This window comes from Paramormyrops kingsleyae, unplaced genomic scaffold (assembly GCF_048594095.1).
Source record: "Paramormyrops kingsleyae isolate MSU_618 unplaced genomic scaffold, PKINGS_0.4 ups31, whole genome shotgun sequence".
Classification (NCBI taxonomy): Eukaryota; Metazoa; Chordata; class Actinopteri; order Osteoglossiformes; family Mormyridae; genus Paramormyrops; species Paramormyrops kingsleyae.
The window spans coordinates 269,075-295,000 of NW_027325969.1; the positions used below are offsets into that span (position 1 = coordinate 269,075).

At 54.7% G+C, this 25,926-nt stretch overlaps 16 non-coding genes across 16 annotated transcripts; all 16 read left to right on the top strand.

Moving 5' to 3' along the window:
• Positions 1-1,631: 1,631 nt before the first annotated feature.
• On the top strand, positions 1,632-1,825 carry LOC140584133 (U2 spliceosomal RNA). The gene has a single exon (XR_011986163.1). It is a non-coding gene; the product is annotated as a U2 spliceosomal RNA (small nuclear RNA).
• A 436-nt stretch (positions 1,826-2,261) lies between these two features.
• LOC140584412 (U5 spliceosomal RNA) lies at positions 2,262-2,375 on the top strand. The gene has a single exon (XR_011986374.1). It is a non-coding gene; the product is annotated as a U5 spliceosomal RNA (small nuclear RNA).
• A 195-nt stretch (positions 2,376-2,570) lies between these two features.
• On the top strand, positions 2,571-2,762 carry LOC140584929 (U2 spliceosomal RNA). Its single transcript, XR_011986891.1, has one exon. It is a non-coding gene; the product is annotated as a U2 spliceosomal RNA (small nuclear RNA).
• Positions 2,763-3,166: 404 nt separating this feature from the next.
• LOC140584413 (U5 spliceosomal RNA) lies at positions 3,167-3,280 on the top strand. Its single transcript, XR_011986375.1, has one exon. It is a non-coding gene; the product is annotated as a U5 spliceosomal RNA (small nuclear RNA).
• A 6,041-nt stretch (positions 3,281-9,321) lies between these two features.
• LOC140584126 (U2 spliceosomal RNA) lies at positions 9,322-9,511 on the top strand. Its single transcript, XR_011986157.1, has one exon. It is a non-coding gene; the product is annotated as a U2 spliceosomal RNA (small nuclear RNA).
• Positions 9,512-9,935: 424 nt separating this feature from the next.
• LOC140584414 (U5 spliceosomal RNA) lies at positions 9,936-10,049 on the top strand. The gene has a single exon (XR_011986376.1). It is a non-coding gene; the product is annotated as a U5 spliceosomal RNA (small nuclear RNA).
• Positions 10,050-16,090: 6,041 nt separating this feature from the next.
• Positions 16,091-16,284, top strand: LOC140584134 (U2 spliceosomal RNA). Its single transcript, XR_011986164.1, has one exon. It is a non-coding gene; the product is annotated as a U2 spliceosomal RNA (small nuclear RNA).
• A 420-nt stretch (positions 16,285-16,704) lies between these two features.
• Positions 16,705-16,818, top strand: LOC140584415 (U5 spliceosomal RNA). The gene has a single exon (XR_011986377.1). It is a non-coding gene; the product is annotated as a U5 spliceosomal RNA (small nuclear RNA).
• Positions 16,819-17,013: 195 nt separating this feature from the next.
• On the top strand, positions 17,014-17,205 carry LOC140584940 (U2 spliceosomal RNA). Its single transcript, XR_011986902.1, has one exon. It is a non-coding gene; the product is annotated as a U2 spliceosomal RNA (small nuclear RNA).
• A 413-nt stretch (positions 17,206-17,618) lies between these two features.
• On the top strand, positions 17,619-17,732 carry LOC140584416 (U5 spliceosomal RNA). The gene has a single exon (XR_011986378.1). It is a non-coding gene; the product is annotated as a U5 spliceosomal RNA (small nuclear RNA).
• A 195-nt stretch (positions 17,733-17,927) lies between these two features.
• Positions 17,928-18,119, top strand: LOC140584951 (U2 spliceosomal RNA). The gene has a single exon (XR_011986913.1). It is a non-coding gene; the product is annotated as a U2 spliceosomal RNA (small nuclear RNA).
• Positions 18,120-18,556: 437 nt separating this feature from the next.
• On the top strand, positions 18,557-18,670 carry LOC140584417 (U5 spliceosomal RNA). Its single transcript, XR_011986379.1, has one exon. It is a non-coding gene; the product is annotated as a U5 spliceosomal RNA (small nuclear RNA).
• A 195-nt stretch (positions 18,671-18,865) lies between these two features.
• LOC140584962 (U2 spliceosomal RNA) lies at positions 18,866-19,057 on the top strand. The gene has a single exon (XR_011986924.1). It is a non-coding gene; the product is annotated as a U2 spliceosomal RNA (small nuclear RNA).
• Positions 19,058-19,502: 445 nt separating this feature from the next.
• On the top strand, positions 19,503-19,616 carry LOC140584419 (U5 spliceosomal RNA). The gene has a single exon (XR_011986381.1). It is a non-coding gene; the product is annotated as a U5 spliceosomal RNA (small nuclear RNA).
• A 195-nt stretch (positions 19,617-19,811) lies between these two features.
• Positions 19,812-20,003, top strand: LOC140584973 (U2 spliceosomal RNA). The gene has a single exon (XR_011986935.1). It is a non-coding gene; the product is annotated as a U2 spliceosomal RNA (small nuclear RNA).
• Positions 20,004-20,435: 432 nt separating this feature from the next.
• On the top strand, positions 20,436-20,549 carry LOC140584420 (U5 spliceosomal RNA). Its single transcript, XR_011986382.1, has one exon. It is a non-coding gene; the product is annotated as a U5 spliceosomal RNA (small nuclear RNA).
• The last annotated feature ends 5,377 nt before the right edge of the window (positions 20,550-25,926 follow it).

Genomic DNA, 25,926 nt, shown 5'->3' on the forward strand with positions numbered 1-25,926 from the left:
GGTACGAGTACGTGCGTAGGGAAGTGATGTATCTCGGAAAGGACAGTGGGGGGAGGGATGTTATTGACTTTCCTCTCAAGCTTGACTGCCTGTTCTTCTCGCAGCTCTGCGCGCGCCTGGCAGCTCCCCTCGAGCACCCCCATCAGCACTTTGTGCGTCTGTGGCTGGCTCTCCCCATGAGACGTCTGGTGGCGTCGTGGACCAACCTCGGCCCCAAGGCTGAGACCCTGCCGGCCCACTACAGCTACGCTGTCAAGTGGAGTAAGTCTTTTCCGGCAGGTGTCAAGACAGAGGCCTTGACCAAGCATAGAGCGCTTTACAGGGCTTTGCTTGGTCATAGGGATACTCGGGCCATGCTGGGCCTGGAGGAAGGCACATGGGCGAGAATCCAGCCTAAGGGTTTGGATCACAGGCTGCAGGACCTGAACTGGCAGTGCCTTCATGGTAAGCTGCCAGTCAGGGACGTCTTACATAGGCATAAGCTGACCAGACACCCCCGCTGCCCCAGGCCCGAGTGCAGTGAGGATGAGACCATCAGGCACGTGTTTTGGGACTGTGGGCATGCACAGAGAGTTTGGGGGTTGGTAGCGGGCCTGTGTGGACGTGTGGACCCGCAGCCCGGTCTGACCTACGACAAGGTGTTGAAGGGGTGGGACCCCAACCTCCATAACCCCTTCGGCCCCTGGATGTGGCTGCTGGTCAGCATTACCAAGCGGGAGCTGTGGAATGCCAGGACCGCGCTCATCCGCAGAGGGGTTCATCTGGAGGCACAAGGGGTATTCCGTAAAATCCGGGCCGACTTGGGTTTCAGGATGGAGACTGACGTCATCCAGCGGGGCTATCACGAGGCCAAGGAGAGGTGGAAGGGCCTCTTTTGGCTTTAGCCCCGTTTCGTTTAGGTGGTGACGCTCCATTCTACAGGGTTGACGTGACGCACTTTTCTGAAGCACACAGGAGGTACTTCGGGTTTTAGGTGAGTGTGCTTTGTTGTTTTTGTGCGTGTGTTTTAATTAAAATGTTTTTAACTAACAGCATGTGCATAATCAATTAAGCATGGTTTTGGTTGATCTTTTTTAGCACTTATTTATTAATATTAATAATCATTGTATTTATTAACATCTAACATTTTACTTGTTGTGCTGTATATTAAGTGATTGACCATGTTTTATTCCCGAGGTGCTGATTTTAAGTGTTTGGAAATATGTATGACCCTGTCTCAACCTGACCCTGGCGTAGAGGTTGGAGGTCGGCGGGTGTGTTCCTCTTTTAATGGTTTTAGTTTTTAATAGGTGGCATTTATGGTGACATTTTATTTTTGTAAATGGCCATTTAATTGTAGTTGTGTTTTAATTGTTATTGTAACGTATTGGTGGTTTTATAGTTGTGTGTCTTTTTGCAGTTCTGGAGAGGTTTTGTTTAATGTTGTTTTAATAATGCTCTGTTTTGTATAGCATATATAAGTAGCACTGTGTGTTGAGAATGTTTTAGCCTTTTATAAAGTATTTATGGATATATATTTTTACTAATTTGTGAACCTAAAAGGCTGTTTTATTATGTTTTGATTACAGTGCTAATTGATGCTAATTGATGTATATATGCTTTGTGTATTGGTATGATTTTAATTGTTGTACAGAACTGTTTAATAAAGTATTGGAAAAAAAAAAAAAAAAATCTGTTCTTATCAGTTTAATATCTGATACGTCCCCCATGGAGGGGACCACATATTAAACGGATTTTTGGAACAGGGAGCCGGAAGTGGGGCTTGCCCCGTCCGCTCCACGCATCGACCCGGTATTGCAGTGCTTCCGGGAATGGTGCACCTCTACTGCCCCCTGTTGTCGAAAGGCAGAACTGACTGACTGACTGACTGACTGACTGAGTGAGTGAGTGAGTGAGTGAGTGAGTGAGTGAGTGAGTGACTAATAGACTGAGTGCTGTGAGGGGGGGGGCCCTGTCTGTGCGTGGCCCCCGTTTCCCGCCGTTTTTCTTTTTTTTTTTTTTTTTTTTTTTTTTTTTTAAAGGAAGGTGACACACTGTTTGTGCGGTGGACAGCTGCGCTGAGGTAAGGCATGATGTCATCTTTGCCTTTTGAATTTCCCCTCATGTTTGTTAAAATGATTGCTGTCTTTTGAGAGGACAGGAGGACAGGGAGGAGTCGGGGCCCCGAGGACGGCGGCTGCGACGCCCCTGGGCATTCTACTCCGAGCGGGGGCGTCACGCAGGCCCGGCTAACGGCGACGGGCTTGGCGGCGGCCCCATATCGACTCGGGTCTCTCTTCATCCCGTATAAATCTTTCGCCTTTTACTAAAGATTTCCGTGGAGAGGGATAGCGATGAGTTCATGGTATTTTTGGAGGCTCTGCCCAAGCAGAGCTGCACTGCTGCTGTCAAAGGAAGACTGGGCCCGGCTTAGCGGCTGGCGTTAGGTGCCCGGTGGCGCGGCTGTGGTCTCCCTGGATCACGCGTGGACTCGCCGGGCGACACCTGCCAGAGGGGCTGGTGAGGGCTGAGCCGCGCCAGCTCCGTCGGCATCCCGCATGCCGGCGCCCGGCGGGGCGCAATTTGTGGGTATCGCTTCTCGGCCTTTTGGCTAAGATCAAGTGTAGTATCTGTTCTTATCAGTTTAATATCTGATACGTCCCCCATGGAGGGGACCACATATTAAACGGATTTTTGGAACAGGGAGCCGGAAGTGGGGCTTGCCCCGTCCGCTCCACGCATCGACCCGGTATTGCAGTGCTTCCGGGAATGGTGCACCTCTACTGCCCCCTGTTGTCGAAAGGCAGAACTGACTGACTGACTGACTGAGTGAGTGAGTGAGTGACTAATAGACTGAGTGCTGTGAGGGGGGGGGCCCTGTCTGTGCGTGGCCCCCGTTTCCCGCCGTTTTTCTTTTTTTTTTTTTTTTTTTTTTTTTTTTTTAAAGGAAGGTGACACACTGTTTGTGCGGTGGACAGCTGCGCTGAGGTAAGGCATGATGTCATCTTTGCCTTTTGAATTTCCCCTCATGTTTGTTAAAATGATTGCTGTCTTTTGAGAGGACAGGAGGACAGGGAGGAGTCGGGGCCCCGAGGACGGCGGCTGCGACGCCCCTGGGCATTCTACTCCGAGCGGGGGCGTCACGCAGGCCCGGCTAACGGCGACGGGCTTGGCGGCGGCCCCATATCGACTCGGGTCTCTCTTCATCCCGTATAAATCTTTCGCCTTTTACTAAAGATTTCCGTGGAGAGGGATAGCGATGAGTTCATGGTATTTTTGGAGGCTCTGCCCAAGCAGAGCTGCACTGCTGCTGTCAAAGGAAGACTGGGCCCGGCTTAGCGGCTGGCGTTAGGTGCCCGGTGGCGCGGCTGTGGTCTCCCTGGATCACGCGTGGACTCGCCGGGCGACACCTGCCAGAGGGGCTGGTGAGGGCTGAGCCGCGCCAGCTCCGTCGGCATCCCGCATGCCGGCGCCCGGCGGGGCGCAATTTGTGGGTATCGCTTCTCGGCCTTTTGGCTAAGATCAAGTGGATTTTACGCTCTTTTTATCGCTTTTAAAGGACTGCGTCGGGTTTTTTAGAGGAAGGCACGGTGACCCTAATGCGTGACCAGTAGGTGGCTTGACCGCCGCTGCCACGGGGCGACCCGTGCCTTCCTTTTAGCCTTTTATCCCTGCTTTTATTTTCGTTTTTATTAGGCTGGGGATCCCGCAGTGGCTGGTGGCCTGCCCGCCGCCCTGTTGGGTGAACTGGTGTTTTTTATTCTTAGGTGTTTTTAATAGTTTAGCATTCCTCGGCTCATCCCGGATTGGCGGACGGCAGCAGGACCACGGCGGACGTCGGGACCACGGCGGCAGGAGGACTCTGCTCCAGGAACGACGTCGGTGGACCATCCCGGATGGCGACGGCCGGCGGTGCTGCGAGGAAGCCCTTCAGCGGGCCGTGGCTGGTAGCAGGCGGTGGCCTGCGTAATACCGCCCGGTTCTGCTGGAGGGCTGAAGGGGAGGTGGGCACCTTCCCTGACCGCCTGGCCTTCATCCGGGAGGTGGCCTTCGGGGAGCTGGGCCTCCGCATGGAGGATATCCTCTGTGTGCAGCGGAATGGACCTCACCAGTTCTTCGAGGTCACCCTGTCCACCGACGAGAGTTACTCCAAGGTCCTGGAGCGGAGCAAGGAGAGGGCCCAGTACCCTCTCCTGGGTCAGTATACCATCGAGCCGCTGTGGTGGCCCGACAAGCGAGTGATAACTGTACATTGTTTCAATCCTCATATCACCGCCGAGGCCGTCCGCCAGTTCCTGAACAAGTATGTGGACCTCCTTCCTGGCCACAAGGACATTCGGGATGAGCTGGGGATCTGGACTGGTCGACGCCAGTTCCAGGCCCGCCTGCGCCTGGACGCTAATGGCGCGGGCGGTTTTAGTCATCCCCCAGCCTATTTTAATTTGCAGGGTAACAAGGCTTACTTGTTTTATTCTGGACAGCCTCCCTTCTGCCGACAGTGCCATAGTTTTGGACACACTCTGGAGGGGTGCGCCAACCTGCGCTGTCGGAACTGCCTGGAGCCGGGGCATATGGCCAGGGACTGCAAGGGCCCCCGTCGCTGTATCCACTGTAACGGTGAGGACCATCTGGCTCGTTCCTGCCCTCAACGGAAAACATCATACGCCGACGCTCTGTCAGGCAGCAGAGTCGTCGGCAAGGAGAGTGGTGGGGGAGCGCAAGCCCCCACATTAGGGCAGGAACAGCCGGCGGCGGGGGCAGGAGGAGAAGCCCTGGCCGAGGTGGAGGAGGCCCCAGGGACAGTCACAGCGATGCAGGAGGGGTCTCCAGTCCTGGCTCCGGGCGTCAGCAGCAGGAGGAGGAAGAGCGGCGCATCCCCCCGGAGGAGGAAGAAGAGCAGAAGGGAGGTACAACCCGACGCTTCCAGCCCTCCGGCTGCCACCTTGCCAGCAGTGGCGGCCGGGGACCAAGGCCGAGAGAGTCCCCCCTCCCCGACGTTGGGGGCCCCCCATCTGGTGTGGGACTTGGGACAGTCCCCTGCGCCCCCCCAGGAGTACAGTAGTGTACAGGACAAAGCCAATGAACAGGAGTACCTGGGGGGGCTGGAACTGGGGGGCCTTTTGGGTTTGACTGAGGAGGGGGGGCAGTAACGCGGTATTGTTTTTTAATGGCTGGCTTTTATTATTTTAGTGTGTTGTTTTTAATTGTATTTTACCTTTTTAACATTTCATGGCCAATTTTAATATTGTCACCTTGAATGTCAGGGGTTTGAGGAACGTTTTAAAGCGCACATCTGTTTTTAATCAGCTGGCATCTTCTCCCTTCAGCATTTGTTTTCTGCAGGAAGTCCACCTCCGGGACCAGCGGGACGAGGCTCTCTTTTCACGACAATGGAAGAGGGGTAGATCCTACTGGAGCGTAGGTGGTGTCCACTCCTCAGGCGTCGGGATCCTTTTTGGCGACCGCGCCTTTGAAGAAGTAAGATCGTTTACCGTTCTTCAAGGTAGGGTTTTGGGGGTGGACGCCACATGGAGGGGACAGCGCCTCCGGGCCATATGTGTCTACGCTCCAGTGGAGGCCTCATCCCGTATAACTCTCTTTGAAGAGGTGTCCCCGTTCTGTGTCACAGATCGACACTTGATTTTAGGAGGGGACTTTAACATCTCGTTGGAGGGTAGACAGGATGTCAGCTCTGGGCACTTTCGCCATTTTATTCGTTCCTTTAAACTTGTTGATGGTTTTAAGACATGCAACCCCAGCATGCCGGGCTTCACCTGGCATAATAGTCGCGGAGCTAGCAGTCGCATCGATTACATTTTAGCCTCACCCCCCGTTGTTTTTAAAAAGGTGTCCCTCTCCCCACAGTGGCCCACTGACCATTTGGCAGTGGAGGCCACTGTTTCCATAGACGCCCCTGAATATGGGGGCGGCTATTGGAAAATGAACCTGCAGATCCTGGAGGAGAGCGATTTTAGACACCTTTTTTTAGATCACTTCTCCGAGTGGCAGAAGGACAAGCCTACCTTCCCCTCCGTGGCTGAATGGTGGGAGAGTGTGAAGGATAGGATCCGAACCTTCTCCATGCAGTACAGCAAGCAGCGCAGGATGGAGAAGAAATTCTCCATTCTGCAGCTGGAGAGAAGGTTGCGGGATGAATACGCCGCTCACAACAACGGGGGCGCCATCGATCACGAGCGACTGCTTGGCATAAAGGGTGAGCTGAGGCGCCTGCATGAACAGGCTGCCTCGGCCCTAATGCTCCGCGACAAAATGTGCCTGTTGGAAAACAATGAAAAGTGCAACGCCTTTTTTTTCCAGAGAGCCAGGGAAGCCCGGGAGGAGAAGAGCTTTGTCTCTCTCCGTGCCTCAAATAGCAACAAGGTAACTACAACATCAGACATGCTGGAGGTTGCAAAATTGTTTTATTGTGATCTTTTTAAGGTTAGGGACACGGACCCGGTTGCAGGGGAGCGGTTCCTAGACAACATCTCACCTTGTCTTCCCAGTGACATTCGTGACGGCTTAGAAGCCCCCATCACCTTGGCCGAGCTGACCGCAGTGCTTGGCAAGATGAACCGCCGCAAGGTACCGGGCCTTGATGGGCTCCCGGTGGAATTTTATTCCACCTTTTGGGATGTCCTCGGGCCGGAATTACTGCAGGTTGTAGAGGACGTTCAGCGCCGGGGTTTGCTCACTAGGAGCATGAGGTCAGGGGTTCTTTCTCTGTTGCACAAGAAGGGCGATCGTGCCGACCTTGGCAACTGGAGGCCCCTGACCATGCTTTGTGTAGACACAAAGCTCATCGCAAAGACCCTTACCGAACGCCTGAAGAAGGCCATGGCTCATCTGGTACACAGCGATCAGACGTGTGGAGTACCGGGTCGATCGGCGACGTGGAACCTCCATCTCATCCGCGACGCCATCGCCTGGGTGGAGGACAGGAACCTCCCTCTCCTGCTGGTCAGCTTGGACCAGGAGAAAGCCTTTGACCGGGTAGATCACCGCTTCCTGTTTCAAGTATTGGGTAAGTTTGGCTTTGGACCCAATTATCTGGGGTGGTTACACACTTTGTATAACGAAGTTGGAAGCCATGTTGTTATCAATGGCTTCCTGAGTGACTTGGTGCCCCAGCTGAGTGGAGTGAGGCAGGGATGTCCCCTCTCCCCCCTCCTCTACGCGCTCTATATAGAGCCACTGGCGTGCGCCATTCGCACCCACCCCGGGGTCGATGGCCTTCTTATCCCAGGAAGTCGGGGGAAAACTGTTAAACTGACCCAGTACGCAGACGACACCACCCTTTTCGTCTGCTCGGATCAGTCTCTCGGTCATGCCATGAGCCTTGTTCATGCATTCGGTAGGGCCTCCGGCGCGACGCTCAACCTCAGTAAGTCGGTGGCCAAGTATTTCGGCAGCTGGAAGGCGAGGGAGGACGTCGCAGGTGGTCTCACCCTCTGTGACGGACCTCTCAAAGTGTTGGGGGTCAACTTCCTTTCGGATGGTGCCGCCCGTTTGAACTGGGAGGGGCGGTTGGCGATCGCCAGGCGGAAGATCGGACTGTGGAAGTCCAGGTCCCTGTCCTTCCAAGGTAAGGTTTTAGCCTTAAAAGTGGATATTCTTCCCACCCTGCTCTACCTTGCACATGTGTACCCTTTGCCCCGCTTCATGCGCAGAGGCCTGACGAAGGACGTTTTCAACCTCGTCTGGGGGGGCAGGTACGAGTACGTGCGTAGGGAAGTGATGTATCTCGGAAAGGACAGTGGGGGGAGGGATGTTATTGACTTTCCTCTCAAGCTTGACTGCCTGTTCTTCTCGCAGCTCTGCGCGCGCCTGGCAGCTCCCCTCGAGCACCCCCATCAGCACTTTGTGCGTCTGTGGCTGGCTCTCCCCATGAGACGTCTGGTGGCGTCGTGGACCAACCTCGGCCCCAAGGCTGAGACCCTGCCGGCCCACTACAGCCACGCTGTCAAGTGGAGTAAGTCTTTTCCGGCAGGTGTCAAGACAGAGGCCTTGACCAAGCATAGAGCGCTTTACAGGGCTTTGCTTGGTCATAGGGATACTCGGGCCATGCTGGGCCTGGAGGAAGGCACATGGGCGAGAATCCAGCCTAAGGGTTTGGATCACAGGCTGCAGGACCTGAACTGGCAGTGCCTTCATGGTAAGCTGCCAGTCAGGGACGTCTTACATAGGCATAAGCTGACCAGACACCCCCGCTGCCCCAGGCCCGAGTGCAGTGAGGATGAGACCATCAGGCACGTGTTTTGGGACTGTGGGCATGCACAGAGAGTTTGGGGGTTGGTAGCGGGCCTGTGTGGACGTGTGGACCCGCAGCCCGGTCTGACCTACGACAAGGTGTTGAAGGGGTGGGACCCCAACCTCCATAACCCCTTCGGCCCCTGGATGTGGCTGCTGGTCAGCATTACCAAGCGGGAGCTGTGGAATGCCAGGACCGCGCTCATCCGCAGAGGGGTTCATCTGGAGGCACAAGGGGTATTCCGTAAAATCCGGGCCGACTTGGGTTTCAGGATGGAGACTGACGTCATCCAGCGGGGCTATCACGAGGCCAAGGAGAGGTGGAAGGGCCTCTTTTGGCTTTAGCCCCGTTTCGTTTAGGTGGTGACGCTCCATTCTACAGGGTTGACGTGACGCACTTTTCTGAAGCACACAGGAGGTACTTCGGGTTTTAGGTGAGTGTGCTTTGTTGTTTTTGTGCGTGTGTTTTAATTAAAATGTTTTTAACTAACAGCATGTGCATAATCAATTAAGCATGGTTTTGGTTGATCTTTTTTAGCACTTATTTATTAATATTAATAATCATTGTATTTATTAACATCTAACATTTTACTTGTTGTGCTGTATATTAAGTGATTGACCATGTTTTATTCCCGAGGTGCTGATTTTAAGTGTTTGGAAATATGTATGACCCTGTCTCAACCTGACCCTGGCGTAGAGGTTGGAGGTCGGCGGGTGTGTTCCTCTTTTAATGGTTTTAGTTTTTAATAGGTGGCATTTATGGTGACATTTTATTTTTGTAAATGGCCATTTAATTGTAGTTGTGTTTTAATTGTTATTGTAACGTATTGGTGGTTTTATAGTTGTGTGTCTTTTTGCAGTTCTGGAGAGGTTTTGTTTAATGTTGTTTTAATAATGCTCTGTTTTGTATAGCATATATAAGTAGCACTGTGTGTTGAGAATGTTTTAGCCTTTTATAAAGTATTTATGGATATATATTTTTACTAATTTGTGAACCTAAAAGGCTGTTTTATTATGTTTTGATTACAGTGCTAATTGATGCTAATTGATGTATATATGCTTTGTGTATTGGTATGATTTTAATTGTTGTACAGAACTGTTTAATAAAGTATTGGAAAAAAAAAAAAATCTGTTCTTATCAGTTTAATATCTGATACGTCCCCCATGGAGGGGACCACATATTAAACGGATTTTTGGAACAGGGAGCCGGAAGTGGGGCTTGCCCCGTCCGCTCCACGCATCGACCCGGTATTGCAGTGCTTCCGGGAATGGTGCACCTCTACTGCCCCCTGTTGTCGAAAGGCAGAACTGACTGACTGACTGACTGACTGAGTGAGTGAGTGAGTGAGTGAGTGAGTGAGTGACTAATAGACTGAGTGCTGTGAGGGGGGGGGCCCTGTCTGTGCGTGGCCCCCGTTTCCCGCCGTTTTTCTTTTTTTTTTTTTTTTTTTTTTTTTTTTTTAAAGGAAGGTGACACACTGTTTGTGCGGTGGACAGCTGCGCTGAGGTAAGGCATGATGTCATCTTTGCCTTTTGAATTTCCCCTCATGTTTGTTAAAATGATTGCTGTCTTTTGAGAGGACAGGAGGACAGGGAGGAGTCGGGGCCCCGAGGACGGCGGCTGCGACGCCCCTGGGCATTCTACTCCGAGCGGGGGCGTCACGCAGGCCCGGCTAACGGCGACGGGCTTGGCGGCGGCCCCATATCGACTCGGGTCTCTCTTCATCCCGTATAAATCTTTCGCCTTTTACTAAAGATTTCCGTGGAGAGGGATAGCGATGAGTTCATGGTATTTTTGGAGGCTCTGCCCAAGCAGAGCTGCACTGCTGCTGTCAAAGGAAGACTGGGCCCGGCTTAGCGGCTGGCGTTAGGTGCCCGGTGGCGCGGCTGTGGTCTCCCTGGATCACGCGTGGACTCGCCGGGCGACACCTGCCAGAGGGGCTGGTGAGGGCTGAGCCGCGCCAGCTCCGTCGGCATCCCGCATGCCGGCGCCCGGCGGGGCGCAATTTGTGGGTATCGCTTCTCGGCCTTTTGGCTAAGATCAAGTGGATTTTACGCTCTTTTTATCGCTTTTAAAGGACTGCGTCGGGTTTTTTAGAGGAAGGCACGGTGACCCTAATGCGTGACCAGTAGGTGGCTTGACCGCCGCTGCCACGGGGCGACCCGTGCCTTCCTTTTAGCCTTTTATCCCTGCTTTTATTTTCGTTTTTATTAGGCTGGGGATCCCGCAGTGGCTGGTGGCCTGCCCGCCGCCCTGTTGGGTGAACTGGTGTTTTTTATTCTTAGGTGTTTTTAATAGTTTAGCATTCCTCGGCTCATCCCGGATTGGCGGACGGCAGCAGGACCACGGCGGACGTCGGGACCACGGCGGCAGGAGGACTCTGCTCCAGGAACGACGTCGGTGGACCATCCCGGATGGCGACGGCCGGCGGTGCTGCGAGGAAGCCCTTCAGCGGGCCGTGGCTGGTAGCAGGCGGTGGCCTGCGTAATACCGCCCGGTTCTGCTGGAGGGCCGAAGGGGAGGTGGGCACCTTCCCTGACCGCCTGGCCTTCATCCGGGAGGTGGCCTTCGGGGAGCTGGGCCTCCGCATGGAGGATATCCTCTGTGTGCAGCGGAATGGACCTCACCAGTTCTTCGAGGTCACCCTGTCCACCGACGAGAGTTACTCCAAGGTCCTGGAGCGGAGCAAGGAGAGGGCCCAGTACCCTCTCCTGGGTCAGTATACCATCGAGCCGCTGTGGTGGCCCGACAAGCGAGTGATAACTGTACATTGTTTCAATCCTCATATCACCGCCGAGGCCGTCCGCCAGTTCCTGAACAAGTATGTGGACCTCCTTCCTGGCCACAAGGACATTCGGGATGAGCTGGGGATCTGGACTGGTCGACGCCAGTTCCAGGCCCGCCTGCGCCTGGACGCTAATGGCGCGGGCGGTTTTAGTCATCCCCCAGCCTATTTTAATTTGCAGGGTAACAAGGCTTACTTGTTTTATTCTGGACAGCCTCCCTTCTGCCGACAGTGCCATAGTTTTGGACACACTCTGGAGGGGTGCGCCAACCTGCGCTGTCGGAACTGCCTGGAGCCGGGGCATATGGCCAGGGACTGCAAGGGCCCCCGTCGCTGTATCCACTGTAACGGTGAGGACCATCTGGCTCGTTCCTGCCCTCAACGGAAAACATCATACGCCGACGCTCTGTCAGGCAGCAGAGTCGTCGGCAAGGAGAGTGGTGGGGGAGCGCAAGCCCCCACATTAGGGCAGGAACAGCCGGCGGCGGGGGCAGGAGGAGAAGCCCTGGCCGAGGTGGAGGAGGCCCCAGGGACAGTCACAGCGATGCAGGAGGGGTCTCCAGTCCTGGCTCCGGGCGTCAGCAGCAGGAGGAGGAAGAGCGGCGCATCCCCCCGGAGGAGGAAGAAGAGCAGAAGGGAGGTACAACCCGACGCTTCCAGCCCTCCGGCTGCCACCTTGCCAGCAGTGGCGGCCGGGGACCAAGGCCGAGAGAGTCCCCCCTCCCCGACGTTGGGGGCCCCCCATCTGGTGTGGGACTTGGGACAGTCCCCTGCGCCCCCCCAGGAGTACAGTAGTGTACAGGACAAAGCCAATGAACAGGAGTACCTGGGGGGGCTGGAACTGGGGGGCCTTTTGGGTTTGACTGAGGAGGGGGGGCAGTAACGCGGTATTGTTTTTTAATGGCTGGCTTTTATTATTTTAGTGTGTTGTTTTTAATTGTATTTTACCTTTTTAACATTTCATGGCCAATTTTAATATTGTCACCTTGAATGTCAGGGGTTTGAGGAACGTTTTAAAGCGCACATCTGTTTTTAATCAGCTGGCATCTTCTCCCTTCAGCATTTGTTTTCTGCAGGAAGTCCACCTCCGGGACCAGCGGGACGAGGCTCTCTTTTCACGACAATGGAAGAGGGGTAGATCCTACTGGAGCGTAGGTGGTGTCCACTCCTCAGGCGTCGGGATCCTTTTTGGCGACCGCGCCTTTGAAGAAGTAAGATCGTTTACCGTTCTTCAAGGTAGGGTTTTGGGGGTGGACGCCACATGGAGGGGACAGCGCCTCCGGGCCATATGTGTCTACGCTCCAGTGGAGGCCTCGTCCCGTATAACTCTCTTTGAAGAGTTGTCCCCGTTCTGTGTCACAGATCGACACTTGATTTTAGGAGGGGACTTTAACATCTCGTTGGAGGGTAGACAGGATGTCAGCTCTGGGCACTTTCGCCATTTTATTCGTTCCTTTAAACTTGTTGATGGTTTTAAGACATGCAACCCCAGCATGCCGGGCTTCACCTGGCATAATAGTCGCGGAGCTAGCAGTCGCATCGATTACATTTTAGCCTCACCCCCCGTTGTTTTTAAAAAGGTGTCCCTCTCCCCACAGTGGCCCACTGACCATTTGGCAGTGGAGGCCACTGTTTCCATAGACGCCCCTGAATATGGGGGCGGCTATTGGAAAATGAACCTGCAGATCCTGGAGGAGAGCGATTTTAGACACCTTTTTTTAGATCACTTCTCCGAGTGGCAGAAGGACAAGCCTACCTTCCCCTCCGTGGCTGAATGGTGGGAGAGTGTGAAGGATAGGATCCGAACCTTCTCCATGCAGTACAGCAAGCAGCGCAGGATGGAGAAGAAATTCTCCATTCTGCAGCTGGAGAGAAGGTTGCGGGATGAATACGCCGCTCACAACAACGGGGGCGCCATCGATCACGAGCGACTGCTTGGCATAAAGGGTGAGCTGAGGCGCCTGCATGAACAGGCTGCCTCGGCCCTAATGCTCCGCGACAAAATGTGCCTGTTGGAAAACAATGAAAAGTGCAACGCCTTTTTTTTCCAGAGAGCCAGGGAAGCCCGGGAGGAGAAGAGCTTTGTCTCTCTCCGTGCCTCAAATAGCAACAAGGTAACTACAACATCAGACATGCTGGAGGTTGCAAAATTGTTTTATTGTGATCTTTTTAAGGTTAGGGACACGGACCCGGTTGCAGGGGAGCGGTTCCTAGACAACATCTCACCTTGTCTTCCCAGTGACATTCGTGACGGCTTAGAAGCCCCCATCACCTTGGCCGAGCTGACCGCAGTGCTTGGCAAGATGAACCGCCGCAAGGTACCGGGCCTTGATGGGCTCCCGGTGGAATTTTATTCCACCTTTTGGGATGTCCTCGGGCCGGAATTACTGCAGGTTGTAGAGGACGTTCAGCGCCGGGGTTTGCTCACTAGGAGCATGAGGTCAGGGGTTCTTTCTCTGTTGCACAAGAAGGGCGATCGTGCCGACCTTGGCAACTGGAGGCCCCTGACCATGCTTTGTGTAGACACAAAGCTCATCGCAAAGACCCTTACCGAACGCCTGAAGAAGGCCATGGCTCATCTGGTACACAGCGATCAGACGTGTGGAGTACCGGGTCGATCGGCGACGTGGAACCTCCATCTCATCCGCGACGCCATCGCCTGGGTGGAGGACAGGAACCTCCCTCTCCTGCTGGTCAGCTTGGACCAGGAGAAAGCCTTTGACCGGGTAGATCACCGCTTCCTGTTTCAAGTATTGGGTAAGTTTGGCTTTGGACCCAATTATCTGGGGTGGTTACACACTTTGTATAACGAAGTTGGAAGCCATGTTGTTATCAATGGCTTCCTGAGTGACTTGGTGCCCCAGCTGAGTGGAGTGAGGCAGGGATGTCCCCTCTCCCCCCTCCTCTACGCGCTCTATATAGAGCCACTGGCGTGCGCCATTCGCACCCACCCCGGGGTCGATGGCCTTCTTATCCCAGGAAGTCGGGGGAAAACTGTTAAACTGACCCAGTACGCAGACGACACCACCCTTTTCGTCTGCTCGGATCAGTCTCTCGGTCATGCCATGAGCCTTGTTCATGCATTCGGTAGGGCCTCCGGCGCGACGCTCAACCTCAGTAAGTCGGTGGCCAAGTATTTCGGCAGCTGGAAGGCGAGGGAGGACGTCGCAGGTGGTCTCACCCTCTGTGACGGACCTCTCAAAGTGTTGGGGGTCAACTTCCTTTCGGATGGTGCCGCCCGTTTGAACTGGGAGGGGCGGTTGGCGATCGCCAGGCGGAAGATCGGACTGTGGAAGTCCAGGTCCCTGTCCTTCCAAGGTAAGGTTTTAGCCTTAAAAGTGGATATTCTTCCCACCCTGCTCTACCTTGCACATGTGTACCCTTTGCCCCGCTTCATGCGCAGAGGCCTGACGAAGGACGTTTTCAACCTCGTCTGGGGGGGCAGGTACGAGTACGTGCGTAGGGAAGTGATGTATCTCGGAAAGGACAGTGGGGGGAGGGATGTTATTGACTTTCCTCTCAAGCTTGACTGCCTGTTCTTCTCGCAGCTCTGCGCGCGCCTGGCAGCTCCCCTCGAGCACCCCCATCAGCACTTTGTGCGTCTGTGGCTGGCTCTCCCCATGAGACGTCTGGTGGCGTCGTGGACCAACCTCGGCCCCAAGGCTGAGACCCTGCCGGCCCACTACAGCTACGCTGTCAAGTGGAGTAAGTCTTTTCCGGCAGGTGTCAAGACAGAGGCCTTGACCAAGCATAGAGCGCTTTACAGGGCTTTGCTTGGTCATAGGGATACTCGGGCCATGCTGGGCCTGGAGGAAGGCACATGGGCGAGAATCCAGCCTAAGGGTTTGGATCACAGGCTGCAGGACCTGAACTGGCAGTGCCTTCATGGTAAGCTGCCAGTCAGGGACGTCTTACATAGGCATAAGCTGACCAGACACCCCCGCTGCCCCAGGCCCGAGTGCAGTGAGGATGAGACCATCAGGCACGTGTTTTGGGACTGTGGGCATGCACAGAGAGTTTGGGGGTTGGTAGCGGGCCTGTGTGGACGTGTGGACCCGCAGCCCGGTCTGACCTACGACAAGGTGTTGAAGGGGTGGGACCCCAACCTCCATAACCCCTTCGGCCCCTGGATGTGGCTGCTGGTCAGCATTACCAAGCGGGAGCTGTGGAATGCCAGGACCGCGCTCATCCGCAGAGGGGTTCATCTGGAGGCACAAGGGGTATTCCGTAAAATCCGGGCCGACTTGGGTTTCAGGATGGAGACTGACGTCATCCAGCGGGGCTATCACGAGGCCAAGGAGAGGTGGAAGGGCCTCTTTTGGCTTTAGCCCCGTTTCGTTTAGGTGGTGACGCTCCATTCTACAGGGTTGACGTGACGCACTTTTCTGAAGCACACAGGAGGTACTTCGGGTTTTAGGTGAGTGTGCTTTGTTGTTTTTGTGCGTGTGTTTTAATTAAAATGTTTTTAACTAACAGCATGTGCATAATCAATTAAGCATGGTTTTGGTTGATCTTTTTTAGCACTTATTTATTAATATTAATAATCATTGTATTTATTAACATCTAACATTTTACTTGTTGTGCTGTATATTAAGTGATTGACCATGTTTTATTCCCGAGGTGCTGATTTTAAGTGTTTGGAAATATGTATGACCCTGTCTCAACCTGACCCTGGCGTAGAGGTTGGAGGTCGGCGGGTGTGTTCCTCTTTTAATGGTTTTAGTTTTTAATAGGTGGCATTTATGGTGACATTTTATTTTTGTAAATGGCCATTTAATTGTAGTTGTGTTTTAATTGTTATTGTAACGTATTGGTGGTTTTATAGTTGTGTGTCTTTTTGCAGTTCTGGAGAGGTTTTGTTTAATGTTGTTTTAATAATGCTCTGTTTTGTATAGCATATATAAGTAGCACTGTGTGTTGAGAATGTTTTAGCCTTTTATAAAGTATTTATGGATATATATTTTTACTAATTTGTGAACCTAAAAGGCTGTTTTATTATGTTTTGATTACAGTGCTAATTGATGCTAATTGATGTATATATGCTTTGTGTATTGGTATGATTTTAATTGTTGTACAGAACTGTTTAATAAAGTATTGGAAAAAAAAAAAAAAAAATCTGTTCTTATCAGTTTAATATCTGATACGTCCCCCATGGAGGGGACCACATATTAAACGGATTTTTGGAACAGGGAGCCGGAAGTGGGGCTTGCCCCGTCCGCTCCACGCATCGACCCGGTATTGCAGTGCTTCCGGGAATGGTGCACCTCTACTGCCCCCTGTTGTCGAAAGGCAGAACTGACTGACTGACTGACTGACTGACTGAGTGAGTGAGTGAGTGAGTGAGTGACTAATAGACTGAGTGCTGTGAGGGGGGGGGCCCTGTCTGTGCGTGGCCCCCGTTTCCCGCCGTTTTTCTTTTTTTTTTTTTTTTTTTTTTTTTTTTTTAAAGGAAGGTGACACACTGTTTGTGCGGTGGACAGCTGCGCTGAGGTAAGGCATGATGTCATCTTTGCCTTTTGAATTTCCCCTCATGTTTGTTAAAATGATTGCTGTCTTTTGAGAGGACAGGAGGACAGGGAGGAGTCGGGGCCCCGAGGACGGCGGCTGCGACGCCCCTGGGCATTCTACTCCGAGCGGGGGCGTCACGCAGGCCCGGCTAACGGCGACGGGCTTGGCGGCGGCCCCATATCGACTCGGGTCTCTCTTCATCCCGTATAAATCTTTCGCCTTTTACTAAAGATTTCCGTGGAGAGGGATAGCGATGAGTTCATGGTATTTTTGGAGGCTCTGCCCAAGCAGAGCTGCACTGCTGCTGTCAAAGGAAGACTGGGCCCGGCTTAGCGGCTGGCGTTAGGTGCCCGGTGGCGCGGCTGTGGTCTCCCTGGATCACGCGTGGACTCGCCGGGCGACACCTGCCAGAGGGGCTGGTGAGGGCTGAGCCGCGCCAGCTCCGTCGGCATCCCGCATGCCGGCGCCCGGCGGGGCGCAATTTGTGGGTATCGCTTCTCGGCCTTTTGGCTAAGATCAAGTGTAGTATCTGTTCTTATCAGTTTAATATCTGATACGTCCCCCATGGAGGGGACCACATATTAAACGGATTTTTGGAACAGGGAGCCGGAAGTGGGGCTTGCCCCGTCCGCTCCACGCATCGACCCGGTATTGCAGTGCTTCCGGGAATGGTGCACCTCTACTGCCCCCTGTTGTCGAAAGGCAGAACTGACTGACTGACTGACTGACTGAGTGAGTGAGTGAGTGAGTGGCTAATAGACTGAGTGCTGTGAGGGGGGGGGCCCTGTCTGTGCGTGGCCCCCGTTTCCCGCCGTTTTTCTTTTTTTTTTTTTTTTTTTTTTTTTTTTTTTAAAGGAAGGTGACACACTGTTTGTGCGGTGGACAGCTGCGCTGAGGTAAGGCATGATGTCATCTTTGCCTTTTGAATTTCCCCTCATGTTTGTTAAAATGATTGCTGTCTTTTGAGAGGACAGGAGGACAGGGAGGAGTCGGGGCCCCGAGGACGGCGGCTGCGACGCCCCTGGGCATTCTACTCCGAGCGGGGGCGTCACGCAGGCCCGGCTAACGGCGACGGGCTTGGCGGCGGCCCCATATCGACTCGGGTCTCTCTTCATCCCGTATAAATCTTTCGCCTTTTACTAAAGATTTCCGTGGAGAGGGATAGCGATGAGTTCATGGTATTTTTGGAGGCTCTGCCCAAGCAGAGCTGCACTGCTGCTGTCAAAGGAAGACTGGGCCCGGCTTAGCGGCTGGCGTTAGGTGCCCGGTGGCGCGGCTGTGGTCTCCCTGGATCACGCGTGGACTCGCCGGGCGACACCTGCCAGAGGGGCTGGTGAGGGCTGAGCCGCGCCAGCTCCGTCGGCATCCCGCATGCCGGCGCCCGGCGGGGCGCAATTTGTGGGTATCGCTTCTCGGCCTTTTGGCTAAGATCAAGTGTAGTATCTGTTCTTATCAGTTTAATATCTGATACGTCCCCCATGGAGGGGACCACATATTAAACGGATTTTTGGAACAGGGAGCCGGAAGTGGGGCTTGCCCCGTCCGCTCCACGCATCGACCCGGTATTGCAGTGCTTCCGGGAATGGTGCACCTCTACTGCCCCCTGTTGTCGAAAGGCAGAACTGACTGACTGACTGACTGACTGACTGAGTGAGTGAGTGAGTGAGTGAGTGAGTGAGTGAGTGAGTGACTAATAGACTGAGTGCTGTGAGGGGGGGGGCCCTGTCTGTGCGTGGCCCCCGTTTCCCGCCGTTTTTCTTTTTTTTTTTTTTTTTTTTTTTTTTTTTTTAAAGGAAGGTGACACACTGTTTGTGCGGTGGACAGCTGCGCTGAGGTAAGGCATGATGTCATCTTTGCCTTTTGAATTTCCCCTCATGTTTGTTAAAATGATTGCTGTCTTTTGAGAGGACAGGAGGACAGGGAGGAGTCGGGGCCCCGAGGACGGCGGCTGCGACGCCCCTGGGCATTCTACTCCGAGCGGGGGCGTCACGCAGGCCCGGCTAACGGCGACGGGCTTGGCGGCGGCCCCATATCGACTCGGGTCTCTCTTCATCCCGTATAAATCTTTCGCCTTTTACTAAAGATTTCCGTGGAGAGGGATAGCGATGAGTTCATGGTATTTTTGGAGGCTCTGCCCAAGCAGAGCTGCACTGCTGCTGTCAAAGGAAGACTGGGCCCGGCTTAGCGGCTGGCGTTAGGTGCCCGGTGGCGCGGCTGTGGTCTCCCTGGATCACGCGTGGACTCGCCGGGCGACACCTGCCAGAGGGGCTGGTGAGGGCTGAGCCGCGCCAGCTCCGTCGGCATCCCGCATGCCGGCGCCCGGCGGGGCGCAATTTGTGGGTATCGCTTCTCGGCCTTTTGGCTAAGATCAAGTGTAGTATCTGTTCTTATCAGTTTAATATCTGATACGTCCCCCATGGAGGGGACCACATATTAAACGGATTTTTGGAACAGGGAGCCGGAAGTGGGGCTTGCCCCGTCCGCTCCACGCATCGACCCGGTATTGCAGTGCTTCCGGGAATGGTGCACCTCTACTGCCCCCTGTTGTCGAAAGGCAGAACTGACTGACTGACTGACTGACTGACTGACTGAGTGAGTGAGTGAGTGAGTGAGTGAGTGAGTGAGTGAGTGAGTGACTAATAGACTGAGTGCTGTGAGGGGGGGGGCCCTGTCTGTGCGTGGCCCCCGTTTCCCGCCGTTTTTCTTTTTTTTTTTTTTTTTTTTTTTTTTTTTTTAAAGGAAGGTGACACACTGTTTGTGCGGTGGACAGCTGCGCTGAGGTAAGGCATGATGTCATCTTTGCCTTTTGAATTTCCCCTCATGTTTGTTAAAATGATTGCTGTCTTTTGAGAGGACAGGAGGACAGGGAGGAGTCGGGGCCCCGAGGACGGCGGCTGCGACGCCCCTGGGCATTCTACTCCGAGCGGGGGCGTCACGCAGGCCCGGCTAACGGCGACGGGCTTGGCGGCGGCCCCATATCGACTCGGGTCTCTCTTCATCCCGTATAAATCTTTCGCCTTTTACTAAAGATTTCCGTGGAGAGGGATAGCGATGAGTTCATGGTATTTTTGGAGGCTCTGCCCAAGCAGAGCTGCACTGCTGCTGTCAAAGGAAGACTGGGCCCGGCTTAGCGGCTGGCGTTAGGTGCCCGGTGGCGCGGCTGTGGTCTCCCTGGATCACGCGTGGACTCGCCGGGCGACACCTGCCAGAGGGGCTGGTGAGGGCTGAGCCGCGCCAGCTCCGTCGGCATCCCGCATGCCGGCGCCCGGCGGGGCGCAATTTGTGGGTATCGCTTCTCGGCCTTTTGGCTAAGATCAAGTGTAGTATCTGTTCTTATCAGTTTAATATCTGATACGTCCCCCATGGAGGGGACCACATATTAAACGGATTTTTGGAACAGGGAGCCGGAAGTGGGGCTTGCCCCGTCCGCTCCACGCATCGACCCGGTATTGCAGTGCTTCCGGGAATGGTGCACCTCTACTGCCCCCTGTTGTCGAAAGGCAGAACTGACTGACTGACTGACTGACTGACTGAGTGAGTGAGTGAGTGAGTGAGTGAGTGAGTGAGTGACTAATAGACTGAGTGCTGTGAGGGGGGGGGCCCTGTCTGTGCGTGGCCCCCGTTTCCCGCCGTTTTTCTTTTTTTTTTTTTTTTTTTTTTTTTTTTTTAAAGGAAGGTGACACACTGTTTGTGCGGTGGACAGCTGCGCTGAGGTAAGGCATGATGTCATCTTTGCCTTTTGAATTTCCCCTCATGTTTGTTAAAATGATTGCTGTCTTTTGAGAGGACAGGAGGACAGGGAGGAGTCGGGGCCCCGAGGACGGCGGCTGCGACGCCCCTGGGCATTCTACTCCGAGCGGGGGCGTCACGCAGGCCCGGCTAACGGCGACGGGCTTGGCGGCGGCCCCATATCGACTCGGGTCTCTCTTCATCCCGTATAAATCTTTCGCCTTTTACTAAAGATTTCCGTGGAGAGGGATAGCGATGAGTTCATGGTATTTTTGGAGGCTCTGCCCAAGCAGAGCTGCACTGCTGCTGTCAAAGGAAGACTGGGCCCGGCTTAGCGGCTGGCGTTAGGTGCCCGGTGGCGCGGCTGTGGTCTCCCTGGATCACGCGTGGACTCGCCGGGCGACACCTGCCAGAGGGGCTGGTGAGGGCTGAGCCGCGCCAGCTCCGTCGGCATCCCGCATGCCGGCGCCCGGCGGGGCGCAATTTGTGGGTATCGCTTCTCGGCCTTTTGGCTAAGATCAAGTGGATTTTACGCTCTTTTTATCGCTTTTAACGGACTGCGTCGGGTTTTTTAGAGGAAGGCACGGCAAACCTAATGCGTGACCAGTAGGTGGCTTGACCGCCGCTGCCACGGGGCGACCCGTGCCTTCCTTTTAGCCTTTTATCCCTGCTTTTATTTTCGTTTTTATTAGGCTGGGGATCCCGCAGTGGCTGGTGGCCTGTCCGCCGCCCTGCCGGGTGAACTGGTGTTTTTATTTTTTAGTTGCTTTTATAGTTTAGCATTCCTCGGCTCATCCCGGATTGGCGGACGGCGGCCGGACCACGGCGGACGTCGGGACCACGGCGGCAGGAGGACTCTGCTCCAGGAACGACGTCGGTGGACCATCCCGGATGTCGACGGCCGGCGGAGCTGCGAGGAAGCCCTTCAGCGGGCCGTGGCTGGTAGCAGGCGGTGGCCTGCGTAATACCGCCCGGTTCTGCTGGAGGGCCGAAGGGGAGGTAGGCACCTTCCCCGACCGCCTGGCCTTCATCCGGGAGGTGGCCTTCGGGGAGCTGGGCCTGCGCATGGAGGACATCCTGTGTGTGCAGCGGAATGGACCTTTCCAGTTCTTCGAGGTCACCCTGTCCACCGACGAGAGCTACACCAAGGTCCTGGAGCGGAGCAAGGAGAGGGCCCAGCACCCTCTCCTGGGACGATACACCGTTGAGCCGCTGTGGTGGCCCGACAAGCGGGTAATTACGGTACATTGTTTTAACCCGCATGTGTCCGGCGAAGCCGTCCGCCAGTTCTTGAACAAGTATGTGGACCTCCTTCCTGGCCACAAGGACATCCGGGATGAGCTGGGGATCTGGACTGGTCGACGCCAGTTCCAGGCCCGCCTGCGCCCGGACGCTAATGGGGCGGGCGGTTTTAGTCATCCCCCAGCCTATTTTAATCTACAGGGCAATAAGGCTTACTTGTTTTATTCCGGACAGCCTCCCTTCTGCCGACAGTGTCACACCTTTGGACATACTCTGGAGGGATGCGCCAACCTGCGCTGCCGCAACTGCCTGGAGCCGGGGCACATGGCCAGGGACTGCAAGGGCCCCCGTCGCTGCATCCACTGCAACGGTGAGGACCATCTGGCTCGTTCCTGCCCCCAACGGAAAACGTCATACGCCGACGCTCTGTTAGGCAGCAGAGCTGTCGGCAAGGAGAGTGGTGGGGGAGCGCAAGCCCCCACGTCCGGGCAGGAACAGTCGGCGGCGGGGGCAGGAGGAGATGCCCTGGCCGAGGTGGAGGAGGCCCCAGCGACAGCGACTGCAATGCAGGAGGGGTCTCCAGTCCTGGCTCCAGGTGTCAGCAGCAGGAGGAGAAAGAGCGGCGCATCCCCCCGGAGGAGGAAGAAGAGCAGAAGGGAGGCACAACCCGACGCATCCAGCCCTCCGGCTGCCACCTTGCCAGCAGTGGCGGCCGGGGACCAAGGCCGAGAGAGTCCCCCCTCCCCGACATTGGGGGCCCCCCATCTGGTGTGGGACTTGGGACAGTCCCCTGCGCCCCCCCAGGAGTACAGCAGTGTGCAGGACAAAGCAAATGAACAGGAGTACCTGGGGGGGCTGGAACTGGGGGGCCTTTTGGGTTTGACTGAGGAGGGGGGGCAGTAATGCGGTATTGTTTTTAATGGCTGGCTTTTATTATTTTAGTGTGTTGTTTGTAATTGTATTTTACCTTTTTAACATTTCATGGCCAATTTTAATATTGTCACCTTGAATGTCAGGGGTTTGAGGAACGTTTTAAAGCGCACATCTGTTTTTAATCAGCTGGCATCTTCTCCCTTCAGCATTTGTTTTCTGCAGGAAGTCCACCTCCGGGACCAGCGGGACGAGGCTCTCTTTTCACGACAATGGAAGAGGGGTAGATCCTACTGGAGCGTAGGTGGTGTCCACTCCTCAGGCGTCGGGATCCTTTTTGGCGACCGCGCCTTTGAAGAAGTAAGATCGTTTACCGTTCTTCAAGGTAGGGTTTTGGGGGTGGACGCCACATGGAGGGGACAGCGCCTCCGGGCCATATGTGTCTACGCTCCAGTGGAGGCCTCGTCCCGTATAACTCTCTTTGAAGAGTTGTCCCCGTTCTGTGTCACAGATCGACACTTGATTTTAGGAGGGGACTTTAACATCTCGTTGGAGGGTAGACAGGATGTCAGCTCTGGGCACTTTCGCCATTTTATTCGTTCCTTTAAACTTGTTGATGGTTTTAAGATATGCAACCCCAGCATGCCGGGCTTCACCTGGCACAATAGTCGCGGAGCCAGCAGTCGCATCGACTATATTTTAGCCTCACCCCCCGTTGTTTTTAAAAAGGTGTCCCTCTCCCCACAGTGGCCCACTGACCACTTGGCAGTGGAGGCCACTGTTTCCATAGACGCCCCTGAATATGGGGGTGGCTATTGGAAAATGAACCTGCAGATCCTGGAGGAGAGCGATTTTAGACACCTTTTTTTAGATCACTTCTCCGAGTGGCAGAAGGACAAGCCTACCTTCCCCTCCGTGGCCGAATGGTGGGAGAGTGTGAAGGATAGGATCCGAACCTTCTCCATGCAGTACAGCAAGCAGCGCAGGATGGAGAAGAAATTCTCCATTCTGCAGCTGGAGAGAAGGTTGCGGGATGAATACGCCGCTCACAACAGCGGGGGCACCATCGACCACGAGCGACTGCTTGATATAAAGGGTGAGCTGAGGCGCCTGCATGCACAGGCTGCCTCGGCCCAAATGCTCCGCGACAGAATGTTCTTTTTGGAAAACAATGAAAAGTGCAATACTCATTTTTTCCAGAGAGCCAGGGAAGCCCGGGAGGAGAAGACCTTTGACTCTCTCCGGGCCTTAAACGGCGATACGGTAACAACAACATCAGACATGCTGGAGGTTGCTAAATTGTTTTATCACAATCTTTTTAAGGTTAGGGACACGGACCCGGTTGCAGGGGAGCGGTTCCTAGACAACATCTCACCTTGCCTTCCCAGTGACATTCGTGACGGCTTAGAAGCCCCCATCACCTTGGCCGAGCTGACCGCAGTGCTTGGCAAGATGAACCGCCGCAAGGTACCGGGCCTTGATGGGCTCCCGGTGGAATTTTATTCCACTTTTTGGGATGTCCTCGGGCCGGAATTACTGCAGGTTGTAGAGGACGTTCAGCGCCGGGGTTTGCTCACTAGGAGCATGAGGTCAGGGGTTCTTTCTTTGTTGCACAAGAAGGGTGATCGTGCCGACCTTGGCAACTGGAGGCCCCTGACCATGCTTTGTGTAGACACAAAGCTCATCGCAAAGACCCTTACAGAACGCCTGAAGAAGGCCATGGCTCATCTGGTTCACAGCGATCAGACGTGTGGAGTACCGGGTCGATCGGCGACGTGGAACCTCCATCTCATCCGCGACGCCATCGCCTGGGTGGAGGACAGGAACCTCCCTCTCCTGCTGGTCAGCTTGGACCAGGAGAAAGCCTTCGACCGGGTAGATCACCGCTTCCTGTTTCAAGTATTGGGTAAGTTTGGCTTTGGACCCAATTACCTGGGGTGGTTACACACTTTGTATAACGAAGTTGGGAGCCATGTTGTTATCAATGGCTTCCTGAGTGACTTGGTGCCCCAGCTGAGTGGAGTGAGGCAGGGATGTCCCCTCTCCCCCCTCCTCTACGCGCTCTATATAGAGCCACTGGCGTGCGCCATTCGCACCCACCCCGGGGTCGATGGCCTTCTTATCCCAGGAAGTCGGGGGAAAACTGTTAAACTGACCCAGTACGCAGACGACACCACCCTTTTCGTCTGCTCGGATCAGTCTCTCGGTCATGCCATGAGCCTTGTTCATGCGTTCGGTAGGGCCTCCGGCGCGACGCTCAACCTCAGTAAGTCGGTGGCCAAGTATTTCGGCAGCTGGAAGGCGAGGGAGGGCGTCGCAGGGGGTCTCACCCTCTGTGACGGACCTCTCAAAGTGTTGGGGGTCAACTTCCTTTCGGATGGTGCCGCCCGTTTGAACTGGGAGGAGCGGTTGGCGATCGCCAGGCGGAAGATCGGACTGTGGAAGTCCAGGTCCCTGTCCTTCCAAGGTAAGGTCTTAGCCTTAAAAGTGGATATTCTTCCCACCCTGCTCTACCTTGCACATGTGTACCCTTTGCCCCGCTTCATGCGCAGAGGCCTGACGAGAGACGTTTTCAACCTCGTCTGGGGGGGCAGGTACGAGTACGTGCGTAGGGAAGTGATGTATCTCGGAAAGGACAGTGGGGGGAGGGATGTTATTGACTTTCCTCTCAAGCTTGACTGCCTGTTCTTCTCGCAGCTCTGCACGCGCCTGGCAGCTCCCCTCGAGCACCCCCATCAGCACTTTGTGCGTCTGTGGCTGGCTCTCCCCATGAGACGCCTGGTGGCGTCGTGGACCAACCTCGGCCCCAAGGCTGAGACCCTGCCGGCCCACTACAGCCACGCTGTCAAGTGGAGTAAGTTTATTCCGGCAGGTGTCAAGACAGAGGCCTTGACCAAGCATAGAGCGCTTTACAGGGCTTTGCTTGGTCATAGGGATACTCGGGCCATGTTGGGCCTGGAGGAAGGCACATGGGCGAGAATCCAGCCTAAGGGTTTGGATCACAGGCTGCAGGACCTGAACTGGCAGTGCCTTCATGGTAAGCTGCCAGTCAGGGACGTCTTACATAGGCATAAGCTGACCAGACACCCCCGCTGCCCCAGGGCCGAGTGCAGCGAGGATGAGACCATCAGGCACGTGTTTTGGGACTGTGGGCATGCACAGAGAGTTTGGGGGTTGGTAGCGGGCCTGTGTGGACGTGTGGACCCGCAGCCCGGTCTGACCTACGACAAGGTGTTGAAGGGGTGGGACCCCAAGCTCCATAACCCCTTCGGCCCCTGGATGTGGCTGCTGGTCAGCATTACCAAGCGAGAGCTGTGGGATGCCAGGACCGCGCTCATCCGCAGAGGGGTTCATCTGGAGGCACAAGGGGTGTTCCGTAAAATCCGGGCCGACTTGGGTTTCAGGATGGAGACTGACGTCATCCAGCGGGGCTACCACGAGGCCAAGGAGAGGTGGAAGGGCCTCTTTTGGCTTTAGCTCCGTTTCGTTTAGGTGGTGACGCTCCATTCTACAGGGTGGACATGACGCACCTTTCTGGAGCACACAGAAGGTACTTTGGGTT